This window comes from Mesoplodon densirostris, chromosome 1 (genome assembly GCF_025265405.1).
Source record: "Mesoplodon densirostris isolate mMesDen1 chromosome 1, mMesDen1 primary haplotype, whole genome shotgun sequence".
Lineage (NCBI taxonomy): Eukaryota > Metazoa > Chordata > Mammalia > Artiodactyla > Ziphiidae > Mesoplodon > Mesoplodon densirostris.
The window spans coordinates 41,626,228-41,638,879 of NC_082661.1; the positions used below are offsets into that span (position 1 = coordinate 41,626,228).

At 38.9% G+C, this 12,652-nt stretch overlaps 1 protein-coding gene across 2 annotated transcripts in view; it reads left to right on the plus strand.

Annotated features, from left to right (window-relative positions):
• The window catches only part of PRKG1 (protein kinase cGMP-dependent 1), a 1,262,482-nt gene that overhangs the window by 714,519 nt on the left and 535,311 nt on the right, over window positions 1-12,652 (plus strand). The gene's annotated exons all lie outside the window — the stretch shown is intronic.

Genomic DNA, 12,652 nt, shown 5'->3' on the forward strand with positions numbered 1-12,652 from the left:
GCATGGGCCAATCAAGTAGCAACTGGGCACACATGGCTATTTGAATTTATATTTAAATTAATTAAAATTGTGTTAAAGGAAAACTTAATTTCCACAGTCGCACTAGCCACGTTTCAAGTGCTAAGTAGCCTAGTAGCTAGTGGCTACCATAATCATCATAGAGGAACATTTCCATCGTTGCAGAAAGTTCTGTTTGGAAAGCACTAGGTCAGACCAAAGAAACCAAACAACCCTGCGTCTAAAGTTTAAGAGCACTGTAGAGCCTCATTTAAGCCATTACATTGTTACTCAAAGTCGCAAAAAGTTACTAACGAACTAAAAGAAAAGAAAAATCTACTTCAATTCAACATTTTCCCTCTACTGTTTACCTAAGCAGAGAATGGTCAAAAAGCAGGCAAGAGAAGCAAAGAAGGTGAGAAAACTCTCAACGGGACTCTTTCATTCTGAAGAGGATTCTAATGCCATTTCCCTTTATAAAGGTGTCATCTGCCAAAACAGAAATTTGATGAATTTATAATTTTAAGTACCCATTTTTTTTTCCCCTGCCTAACTAACACTGTTGTGCTGTTTCCTATGGTCACAAATGAGTCAGAAACCACTGGCTGAGGAGATCTGTGTGACAACATCCATTTTAAAGTAATAGCAGGTAGCAGGTGTCTCATTGATCTAAGTTGTCTATTTTCTTTTTCTTATCTCTTGGCTTTGATTCAAAGCTAATGTAATTAAATGATCATCCCGAAATAGATGAGCCTCAGAGGAATTTTAAAGTTTTTATTAAAATATAGCATGAAGAAAAGCACACAAATCCTGTGTTCAGCTCAATTAAATATCACCAAGTGAAAACACCTGTGTAACTCCCACCATTTTAAACCCCCAAAGCCCTCTATGTGCCCTCTCCCAATAATTATCTCTTCCTTTCTTCTCAGAAGTAGCCATTATCTTGACTTCTTATTCCATGGATTGCTTTGTCCTATTTTGTTTTGGTTTGGTTTTTTTATTGAAGTACAGTTGGTTTACAATGTTGTGTTAGTTTCTGCCATACAGCAAAGTGATTCAGTTATAGATATATATATATATTATATACACATTCTTTTTCATATTCTTTTCCATTATGGTTTATCACAGGATATTGAATATATTAATAGTTCCCTGTGCTATACAGTAGGACCTTGTTGTTTACCACTTTGTCCTATTTTTGGAATGGAATTATACAATCTGAGTTTTTTATGCCTGGCTTCTTTGGATCAAGGTCATGTTCCTGGCATGCATATTGTTGCCTGTGGTTGTATTTCTCATTTCTATTGCTGTCTAGTATTGCATTGAATGAATACATCACCATGTGTTACCGAGTCCAAGCTCGCTCTGCTCGCCACATGACAGGGCAATGAATCGGAGATGAGGTGCTGAGGCAAGGAATAGGACTCTATTCGGAAAGCCGGCAGACCAAGAAGATGGCGACTAGTGTCTCCGAAAAACCATCTTATCTGGGTCTGGATGCCAGTTTCTTTTATAGCATCAGAGAGGGGGAGGTGCTGAGGAAGTAAAGTAAAAAGGCAGAATAGGGCTTCCCTGGTGGCGCAGTGGTTGAGAGTCCGCCTGCCGATGCAGGGGACACGGGTTCGTGCCCCGGTCCGGGAAGATCCCACATGCCACGGAGCGGCTGGGCCCGTGAGCCATGGCCGCTGAGCCTGCGCGTCCGGAGCCTGTGCTCTGCAACAGGAGAGGCCACAACAGTGAGAGGCCCGCGTACCGGGAAAAAAAAAAAAAAAGGCAGAATAGAGAGGGAGCTGTGGTGAGGAAGTAAAGTAAAAGGGCCTGCAGTCTTGCAAAACATCTGGAATGACCAGTCTCCGGGGAGGGGATGTGTGGTTTCTTTTTTCTTGCAGCCATTCACAGGTGAGCAGGATTCCCTGAGGCAGGCCATTATATATGACTATAGTAACAAAAGCAACAAAAAGCAAAGGTTAAAGGCAAAGAAACAGGTCCAACGTGGAGTCCGATTTAGCTCTTCCCTGTTACATGCATATCCACCCTACTGTCATACATATCTGGGTTGCTGGATTGTTGCGAACATTCTTGTACATTTATTTGATGCATATTTGCCAGCATTCCTGTTGGTTAAAACCCTCAATGCATTTTTTGGATTTTAAAATGGAATAGCTCTGAGACAGAATGCATGATTCTGCTGTCACTTCTTTATAAATGCAGTGTGTAAAGGTTTGGGTTTTGGGGGGTTTTTTTGTTTTTTTTTTAAGAAGGGTACAGTGGGTTTTTAGGAACATCTGGTCTGGACTAGGACAAGTCTGCCACAACAGAACTGTGAGAATTTTGCACCTTAATAAATACTTTCACCAGTGATTCTGAGGAAGCAGCACAGACTCATATGGCAGTAACTGTACTTCTCTCTGCTGCCAGTAGTCCATACCCTGGTTTTCGTTAGACTTAGTTGCCACAATGTCCAAAGATAATGCCAGTCACTGGGGCAGATCCCAGGATCTCATCATCTATTTGTGCTCAGAGAGGCACTAGCTTTTGGGGATAGCCTGGAAAAATAACCTCAATATCCGTGTGTCTGTTCAATGAAACTTTAATAAAGCCCTGAGTTGCCAAATGGAAGGAGAGGAAATTGGGCAAAATCCTAGGTGAGAAAGGGACACAGAAGATCCCATATTTCTGTTTCATGGTCAACCTCTCTGATAAGATTTTTTTTCTTTTTTCAAATCTTGAAGCATCTGACCTGGACTATGTAGGTTTTGTTCTTCCCCTTGAGATGAGTAAAGGAGAAAAAGGAGAGGATTAAAGATCAGGGAGAGGTCTTGTGTTCTCACTGTTAGCATGTTTAGTCATAACAGTTTGATAAGACATTAATTAGAAAATGAAGAGCTGAGTGGATTCAGGGAGAAAGAGGTCTTGCTTTCTCAGCATGATCTCAAAGCTTAGCTTAAAAACAATCATTAACAAATGTAAAGGGCAAAACCTATGCAGCTAGCTTCACAAAGCTACTCTACATTCTGAGGGTCTCTGCAAGCATCCAGCAAGGGAAGCCATTGATAGGGAGGGTCTGGGAAGCTTCTGACCAAAGCAAGTAGTTTATATGCAAATTTTACCTTCTCTGTGAGGGAATAGAATACAGTTGAACAGGATGAATTGGGAGATTGGGATTGACATATATACATTAATATGTATAAAACAGATAACTAATAAGAACCTGCTGTATAAAAATAAAATAAAATTGAAAAAAAAATTTTAAAAAGAATACATTTGGACATTCACATATTTGTAATGTCCAAACATGGCTGGGATTAGGATTTTTTAAAATAAAAATCTTTAGCACATATCACTACCACCACCATCACCACTGTTGGGCTTGCACCCCGCAGGCCTACGAGGCCTGTGCTTGCCCAGCTTCAAGACGAAAGAAAGAGCCTGGAGTCAGCGACAGAGACATCAATAGTTTAACAGAGCGGGCAGCTTACACGTCTGAAGCAAGGTCCTGGAGCAACACCCCACTGTGTGCAGCTGATAGCGGGCAGGACATGGTGGCAGTCTTCACTCCCTGGGAGAAGAGGAGGTTACCAGTTATAGGGGAATTGGCGGCGGATGGAGTCATTAGTTACCAGGGAAACCAGCAGAGGGGCACACCCCTCACCGCCCCTTTGTTAAGAACAATCACCAGCTGGGACCTGGGGCAAGTACATAGGAAGGGCAGTCCTTTGCTTAGGGTGTAGGTGAAGCAGGCACTGGTGAGGCAGGAGATATACAGAGAGCAAGAGAACAGCCCTCTTGAATGGCCTGCCCATAAAAACACCACCCTAGGTCTACTTGAATCTGAATCCTTAGGAATGGGAACCAGGAATTTTGTTTTTCAGAAACTTCCAGGAGATTCTGGAAGTTTGTGTCTGATGTGAGAATCACTCCTCTAGATAGAGCCTGATTGTGCATGGCTTATCTTCTCCTCAAGTGATAAGGGGTTAGTTATTTAGATTGCATTGTTTTATAAGAAGAGGTGACTTTGCATAAGAAAAGAGGGGACTTTGCACAAGTAGCAACAGGGGCCTCAGTGTGAACAACAGTCATTGCCTTTGGGATGTAATGTACTCATATAAACTCATGGGACTACTGAGGTGAATTATTGATCTCCTAATTCTTCTGAATGAATTTTATGATGTATTCATTTATTGATATTTATGAATATTAATAAATATTTATTGAACACATGGTATCATGCCAGGTATTACTCTAGATATTGAGAATCCAGTGGTGAAGATACAGTTTCTGACATTTAGATCTTATTCCTCCCTCACTTTCAGCTATTGTTTTTTATTCCTGAAGTGTCTTTCTTCTCTTATTGCTATATATCTGCTGAAATATTATATAAAATCTATATTGTTAAGTCAATAACTACACTTTACATGCAGTTCCAAGCCAGCAGTCTCTGCAAAAGGACTTGTTTTACAAGCATAGTGCCTAAGAAGCAACCTATTTATTTACTCTCTCTTTCTTAATGGCTTTTGACTGGGTTCATGATGGCTAACGTTGCTAAATGTCTCACTCTCGTAAAAACAAAGCCATTTTTAAAAAAATCCCATAAAGAGCTTGCTGGCAGGTTACTTCCAGCCACTAAAGTATTTTCTACCTGGATTCCTTTGATTTGTTTCATGATTGATCTCTTTCAGAGAGACCTTTCTCAAATGTCAATCTGAACTTTTCATTTTCCTTCCTAAAATCCTTGAGTTTCACCCTATACCTTTCAGCACAAAGATCAAACTCTTTAGCTTACCTCTGACTCACTGGGGATCTAGACCCTGCCTTATCTCATGCTGCTCCTCACATTTTCCTCCTCACTGAAACAAGCTGTATAGTCAGTCCTCTGATAGCACCAGCCTAGTTCATTGCAGCACCTTGGCTCAGACAGTCGTCTGCCCAGAATGGTTCCTCACTAACCCCTGTCAGTTTTCAAAACTCAGTTCTGCTGCAAGAAAACTTCCCTGACTGCTTATGGATTCAGATTCTTCTAATTGTGCTGCTATCATATTGCAGTGCTGTAGTGCCCTGTACTGCCGTCTATTTTGGGGGCTCTCCCCTCTAACCTCCCTCAGGGCAAAGCATATGCTCAGAGTACCTGGGATGAAATAGATGCTGAATAAATGTAAGATCAGTGGGATCAGTGTTCTTTTCTATTGTGTTGATTCTGCATCGCCTGACACGTGGGGAGCATTAGATAAATACTCACTGAAAGAATAAGTGAATACAATGAACTATGTATACTTTTACTTCTTGTCTTCTGAATATTACATATTGTGTGAGAATCTATGGCACAAGAGGTGGTGTATTTATTTATTTATTTATTTATTTTTTTTTTGCTGTACGCAGGCCTCTCACTGCTGTGGCCTCTCCCGTTGCGGAGCACAGGCTCCGGACACACAGGCCCCGCGGCCATGGCTCGCGGGCCCAGCCGCTCCGCGGCATGTGGGATCCTCCGGGATCGGGGCACGAACCCGTGTCCCCTGCATCGGCAGGCGGACTCTCAACCACTGCGCCACCAGGGAGGCCCGAGGTGGTGTATTTATTGATCTAAGTTCATGGGCACTAATTATTGACTAGCAGTTTTAATGATGCTGTTAACACTGCAGATTAGTGGTGGAAATACCCAGTCAGGTGATCTATCTGTGATTTTTGAACCATTACCCAGAATGATATCTAGCCATAAAGTAATTCACGTCCTCTAAATTTGTGCTACCCAATATGCTAGCTGTTAGCCACATGTGAAAACTAATCAATTAATTAATTAAATTTGAATAATTTCAGATTTGCTTTCTCAGTCTCATTAAACACAATTTAAGTTTTCAGTAGCCACATGTAGCTAGTGGCTGCCGTATTGCAAGCATTGACATAGAATATTAGATTTAATGATATTGTAACAAGTTCATAAACTGGAAATTTACCCATTTTGCTCTTGCTTTTTTTAAGTAAAATTTTGAGAAGAAATATGGTAGTCATAAGTAAATATGCTTCAAAACATGATGAATACTTTGACATAAATTTGCTTATTGAAACCAAAATGTATTTGCTAAATTAATGCCAAGTGAACATTAAAGAAGATACTCATTATGAGTTCCTAAATACAAGTCGCATGCCACTAAAAAAAGATCTGTAACTTTGAATTTCAATGTAATTCAGTATTGTGGTAGTTTCCAATTTTGGCAAAATAAGCATATTTATAGGATTTGTATACGTTAACACTCTTTACTTAAGCTGGCCGTATTTTGTAAAAGCTTTTTCCAATACATGTCTATAATTCTGTAGGATCATTTTCTTAAGTCAGGCTGAGGAACACTTGATATGTATAAAGCACAGAATACTAAATGGGGATTGATTAAGTCATAATAGTTTGGTGCATTTATGCTGAAAGCTTTAAATGATATTATAGCATAATGTGTATCATCTTTGAAAGCATGAAGAAAGGGCTGAGCTTTACAAAACAAACAGTTAAGATACATGTACCCTAAATATAACACTATAGTGCAAATATTTTCTCAAACTTTTTTTTATTGCATTGTTAAAGTTTGCTTTAGATTAAGAGAAACACATTTTCTAAAATCTTTCCTGTATTGTACTGGATAAAATTACAGGAAATAGAAACATATAAGCCATAAAACTCACACGAGATAAAACCGTGATTCCATTTCTATTGGTTTGTCTAAAACAAGATTTCAGGAGCTTGAAACCTCTTGGGTCAAACAGAGTCAGCTGTTAGAGGTTTCTCAACATAAGATTGCCTTCACCTTTGTAAAGTTGTATTAGATTTCTTCTTGTACAAAATATGGCTTTACTATATAAGGAAATATAAAGAATGTGGTAAGGAGAGAGGTGATATTTTTCTTTCCCTGTCCTGCTCTTACAGTCTTTTCATCCAAATCACAGAACAGATCACTCTGGTTTAAAATGCCTCCTTCTCTGGCAATAGACTTTTCTTGGGAGTTCTTTCTTTTTTCTCCCGAAGTGGAGGTCCTCATAGCCGAGCTAATTCCTCCCATGCTCTATTCCTCTCTCTTTTTTTCTTTTCTTTTTTTTTTTTTTCAGGGCATACAGAGCAATAAACAGAGCTGGGTCATGTTTTCATGTTGCTCTTATGGCTTCTGTGTCCCCAGTTTTATTTTTTAAGGGATAATACCAATATCTAGCACATATCAAGAGTAGGCATGGTGCAAAGTGTGCTACTAAACAGTTCTCTCAACCACGCTAGGAGGTAGTTAGCTCAGTGGACAGAAAGTGAGAAAGAGAAATGGGTCACATAGGTAGTATTGCTGGAGACAGAATTTAAACACAGGGAGAGACCATGCTCTCTGTTACAATACTGCATTGGCTCCCTGGAAAAACACCCTCTGTTCCCTTCAGAGTCAACTAATGTCTTCACCTTGGAGGACAAAGTTTTCCTCAGCCCTCTTAGGGTCCCTAGCTGAGTCTGAAAATTAAACTGACCAAGATTAACAGGAGAAAAGCATAACTGAATTTATTTAATACACGTTTTATGTAACACAGGACTCTTCATAAGGAAATGAAGATCCAAAGAAACAGACCTGAATAGTTTGATGAAGAGTGGGCAGTCCTGTAGAAATATGATGGGTCAGAAGAGTATATGAGTCAAGTGCAAACTGGGGAGAACTTAGCAAGGCCTGTTTGTTCTTCTCAGCATCTCTTTGTCTTCAGAGATAAGGATGCCCCTTTCCTCAGGGTATAGGGAGGCACCTCTCACAGGAGGGTTTTATGGGGAGAAGGCGGAAGGTTAAAGTGACATTCCTGCTTCTGCCATTTTTTCATACTCCTTCAGCTTAAAGCATTCAGTATGCCAAGGTGACATCTTTGGGGCTCACGTGTCCTAAACCCCACCAAGAGATATAAGCCATAATAATTCTTACCTACATTTTCCAAAAGGATATAGGAACATAACTGAAAACTGTCACTTCTACTACTGTAACTTGACTCCTCCTATTTCAGGTCACTTCTTAAATCACGAAAGAACTAATTTTCTTCCTGATTTAGAAATTGTCATCTGACAATCTGTTACCTACAGTAGAAATGCTGAAATCATAAAACATTTTATTTATACATTTTACTTATAGTAAATAGATTACATGGAATAGGCATTTCTCCAAAGAAGATACACAAATAGCTAACAAGCACATCATTAGCCATCAAGGAGATGGAAATCAAAACTACAGGGAGGTTCCACTTCACACACACTCGCATGGCTATAATAAAAATAAATTAACAAGTGTTGACAAAGATGTGGAGAAACTGGAACACTCATTTGTTGCGGGTGGGGATATAAAGCAGTGCAGCCACTTTGGAAAATAGTTTGACAGTCCCTCTAAGCATTAACATGGAGTTATCATATGATGGAGCAATTCTAGGTATATACCCAAGGAAATTAAACAAATGGGCACACAATAACTTGCAAATAAATGTTGATAGCAGCACTATTTTTTTGGAGATAGAAAGCAGATCAGTGGTTGCCTAGGGCTGAATGGAGAGATGAGTGAGAGTAAGAAGTGAGGCTAATGAGTTCAAGGTTTCTTTTTGAGGTGATGAATATGTTCCATATTTAGGTTGTCATAATGGTTGCACAACTCTATGAATATGCTAAAAAACATGGCATCGAATGCTTTAAATGGGTAAATTTTATGGTATGTAAACTGTATATTATTAATTTTTTTAAAAAAAGATGACAGGAAAAATAAATCTCAGGATTGTTTAAATTAGATGTTGACTAGAACTCTCCAGAAGATAATCTTTTTTATATATTTCTTGTAAATGATTTATTATAATTCCATATAATATGTTTTCATTCTAATTTTGTATTTCATTTTTTCCTTTCTATTCTAACAAAGCCCAGGTTTAGTACTTGATTCTTGGGAGGAAGAAAAAATAAGGACAAAAGATTGATTTTATAAATCTTTCACTATTGCCTAAAAATCACTTTTTCTAGACTGTGATAAACTTCGTCACTTAGTAGAAACGATGCCTGACATTCTTCACATCAGTCCCTAGTGTGAAAGCTGTTCTGTCTCCTCACTACCTCCTTCTTAAAGCAGAATGATGTGATGGGGAAGAGTAGAGCTTGAGAGTTGCACAGACTTAGATTCACTGGTGTTTCAACCTCCTACAAGGTATGTGACTGAGGGCAAACTAGATAACTTCTCTAAACATATTTCTTCCTACTGCCTCCAGATCTTAGTCAGCTTGGAGATGATGTATGTCAAGTGCCTGGCATTAGGTAGCTCCTTGATAGAAGCTTTTTATGTATTAACCATGACTCAACCTTCCAGAAGAGGGCATGGAACTTATAACATCTGTGTTAGTTCTGGAGTCTTTGAAAGGCCCTTGCTACCACCTTCCTCCCTCAAAAACAAATATCTCCCCTACCGCAGTCTTGTGGCTGAAGCCTGAAATTCCACTATTACAGGCTCATTTAATCACTTCAAAATATTTGATCACTGTGTAAATAAAAATGCGTATTAGAGTAAAAATATTTTAAACAATTATATTCCAGGTCTATATCAATGTAAGTGAATTTTTCTTCCTTTTCTTATTAAGACAAAACAAAAAAGCCTTTAATGGTATGGCAGGTAAGACCCAAAAGACACACTGAGGGACTGAAGATGAGCTGGAGAGGGCACTGCTTGCTGGGGGCGGCAGCCACCATCTTTCATGTCAAGTAGGTCTGCATTTCTGGCAGGGCTTCAGTGAAAAAAAATGTTAAACCTCCACCCCCCAACCCCCAATTCCTTCTTCTCTTTTTGAAGAGTGAATTTGTGTTGAAAAACCATTTTCCAGCCCTGATAATTTGCTCAACTTCATCACAGTGATCACAGGTGAGTTTTCACAATCCTGCCTTGGCTGACCCTGGCTGGGTCAGTGGCCAGCTCATCTATCTTCCTTCTCTTTATGACTCATCCTAGGCAAAAAGGACAATGGACAAGAGATGCAGAAAAGCCTCTTTTCCCCCAGGATAATCCAGCTCTAATTCCTCAGGAGGGGCAGCTTTGGGCCATTTTAAACCAAGGTCATTGTTGTTCAAGGCTCAACTAATTTGCCTAGTTTGCACCTCCCAGCAGAGGCACTAACTAGGGAGGAATTGCTAAAACCTGTTTATCTGAAAATAATGACAACAAAATCCCCACCAATCAAAGATCCTATAAATCATTTCACTTCCAACTCACAAAGCATTCTAGTTAAGCAAATTTTGTCTTCCCTCTAGGCAAACAAAGTGCCAGATTACTAGAATACAAGTAGTCTGAACACATGTGAAAAGGAGAGATTCAGAGTCATATGTTCCAAGGTCATCTTCACAGCTTCACAATGATGCTTTGATGTCACTTCTTGAAAGGCCTTGATTTGAATTTAAATTGTTGTTTGCTAGAAATGTTTAGAGTTCAGTCAATAAACCCAATGTAAACTTTCCTTTAAGGGCAAAAAACATTATTTGTTTAATTTACAAATGTTGATTTGGTTAATTTGTACCCTTAATTATGATCAGGTTCAAAGACCAAGTTTAAAGGCCCAGATTACAGCATACAGTTTTAATGCCATTTTCTTTTTCTTTTTCTTTTTTTTTTTTGCGGTACGCGGGCCTCTCACTGTTGTGGCCTCTCCCGTTGCGGAGCACAGGCTCCAGACGCGCAAGCTCAGCAGCCATGGCTCACGGGCCCAGCCGCTCCGCGGCATGTGGGATCTTCCCGGACCGGGGCACGAACCCGTGTCCCCTGCATCGGCAGGCGGACTCTCAACCACTGCGCCACCAGGGGAGCCCAATAGTTTGGTATTTTTATGTACAACATTTAATAAGCACCAGGTTTATTATTTTTGACAGTGCTACCCGTAAATCACTTTTGATACACTACATGTCCTTTACTAACATAAGCTTTATATTGTGGTACAAAAATATCTAGAGGAAACATGTCCGTTAACATCTCATGAGAAAGGTAATTTGTAATATGAATATCTGTGAAGCTGATATTTTCAACCATGGGGGTAAAACTTGTTTTAAGGTGACAGAAGCAAATGAAAATATTAAAAGATCTGGTTCAGTTAAGATCTGAAATATACATATACATATTAAATATATTAACATTTAGATACCAATATCATGTAATAGTCACACTATCAGTAATATTTAACAATATTATTAATAATTATTAATTAGTTTGAATATATTCATTTCCTTAAAATGAATTGTCTTGACCCTAGAGCATTCTTGACAAAAGACTGATGAGAAAAGCAAGCTCCAAGCAGAAATCTGTCTGGTGATTAGCTGGCAGTGTAAAGCACTGAGAGGCTGAGTATTCTTTTGTGAGAAGACTGTGAGCTGTAACTGATAATTCAGTTTATCTGCCACAGTAGGTTGTTGCACTAATTATCCTTAGACCTAATCAGCCCTAAGAGAATGGCCTGACACACCATAGGAGATCAGGTTCTGTGTGCTTAGCTAATGTCCCATCACAGCATGGAAAAGCAAGAAGCTTTGGAAGCTGTGATTATATTAAGGTTCTTCTTCTTCTTTTTTTTTTTTTTTTAATGCTTTCTACTTTTAGAATTCTGAGGAGTTGAAAAGTCATACACGATCTTACTTGGATTAGCCTACCTTAACCTGAGATTCACATTGGCTTCTACCTTATCAAATGGTCCCAAATCATTAGTCTTGGGATACCACCAACATTAAAATGTACTTTGATATTAATCAGTAATGTAACAGGGAAAGGGCTATGAGCAGGCACTGATTAAAGCTGATGGTTTATTTCCAAAAAATATGCACTGCCCAAGAGGAATAAGCCATAAAGAGGCATTTGCAAATCAGTGTTTCACCCCACTGTCTTCAACTATTGTTATTATGAATCAATTTGCTTTCATTTTAGTCTATCCATATTTGGGAAAATGCAGGATGCCAGGATTATAACCAACAATTATATAGTAAAACATGATTCTGATTGTAGCAGACATGCACTGCTTGTATACATCAGTACTGGAACAGTCAGACCATGCGTGAATTGGAAATGAGGAGAGAACCGATTTTATTCAGTTTATCAGAGTATAGGAGATTGCTTGTATTATGTTTCTAATTTATTTTCTAATGCAAATAGTTGTTATAGCTCATTTGTTCTGTGTGGAATTTAAATCCTTTGTAGGGAAATTTATGTGCTCTTAATGGGATTTTTTTTTCCACTAAAACTCTGATAAAATGTTTTGTCCTTCCTTCTCACCTGCAATTTTTGCTATGGCGAATATAGAAATGAGTAGGACAGTCCATATTCAGTCTATTAAAAGTGGGAGTGGGGGGGTAGAGAGTAAAAGTAAAATAGTGCATTGCAATATAACAAGTGCTGTCAGTAATGAAGATACAGTACCTATAAGGTGTTCCTGGGATACAGAGGTGTTCTCAGTGGGGAATACAAACAAAAGGAAGCCTAACAGCTGAGTATCCAAGATGTTGCTACTGATACCTACTATAGAAAAACATGATTGGCATATATAATATATAGGTATTTCAATTGTGGAACTTCATAGATAATGAATCTTTGAAAAGGTATTTCCATTCAGTCCTGTAATTTCTTTAGATTTGCCTTTTTCATTTGAAAGAAAAAGTATTCAGGCC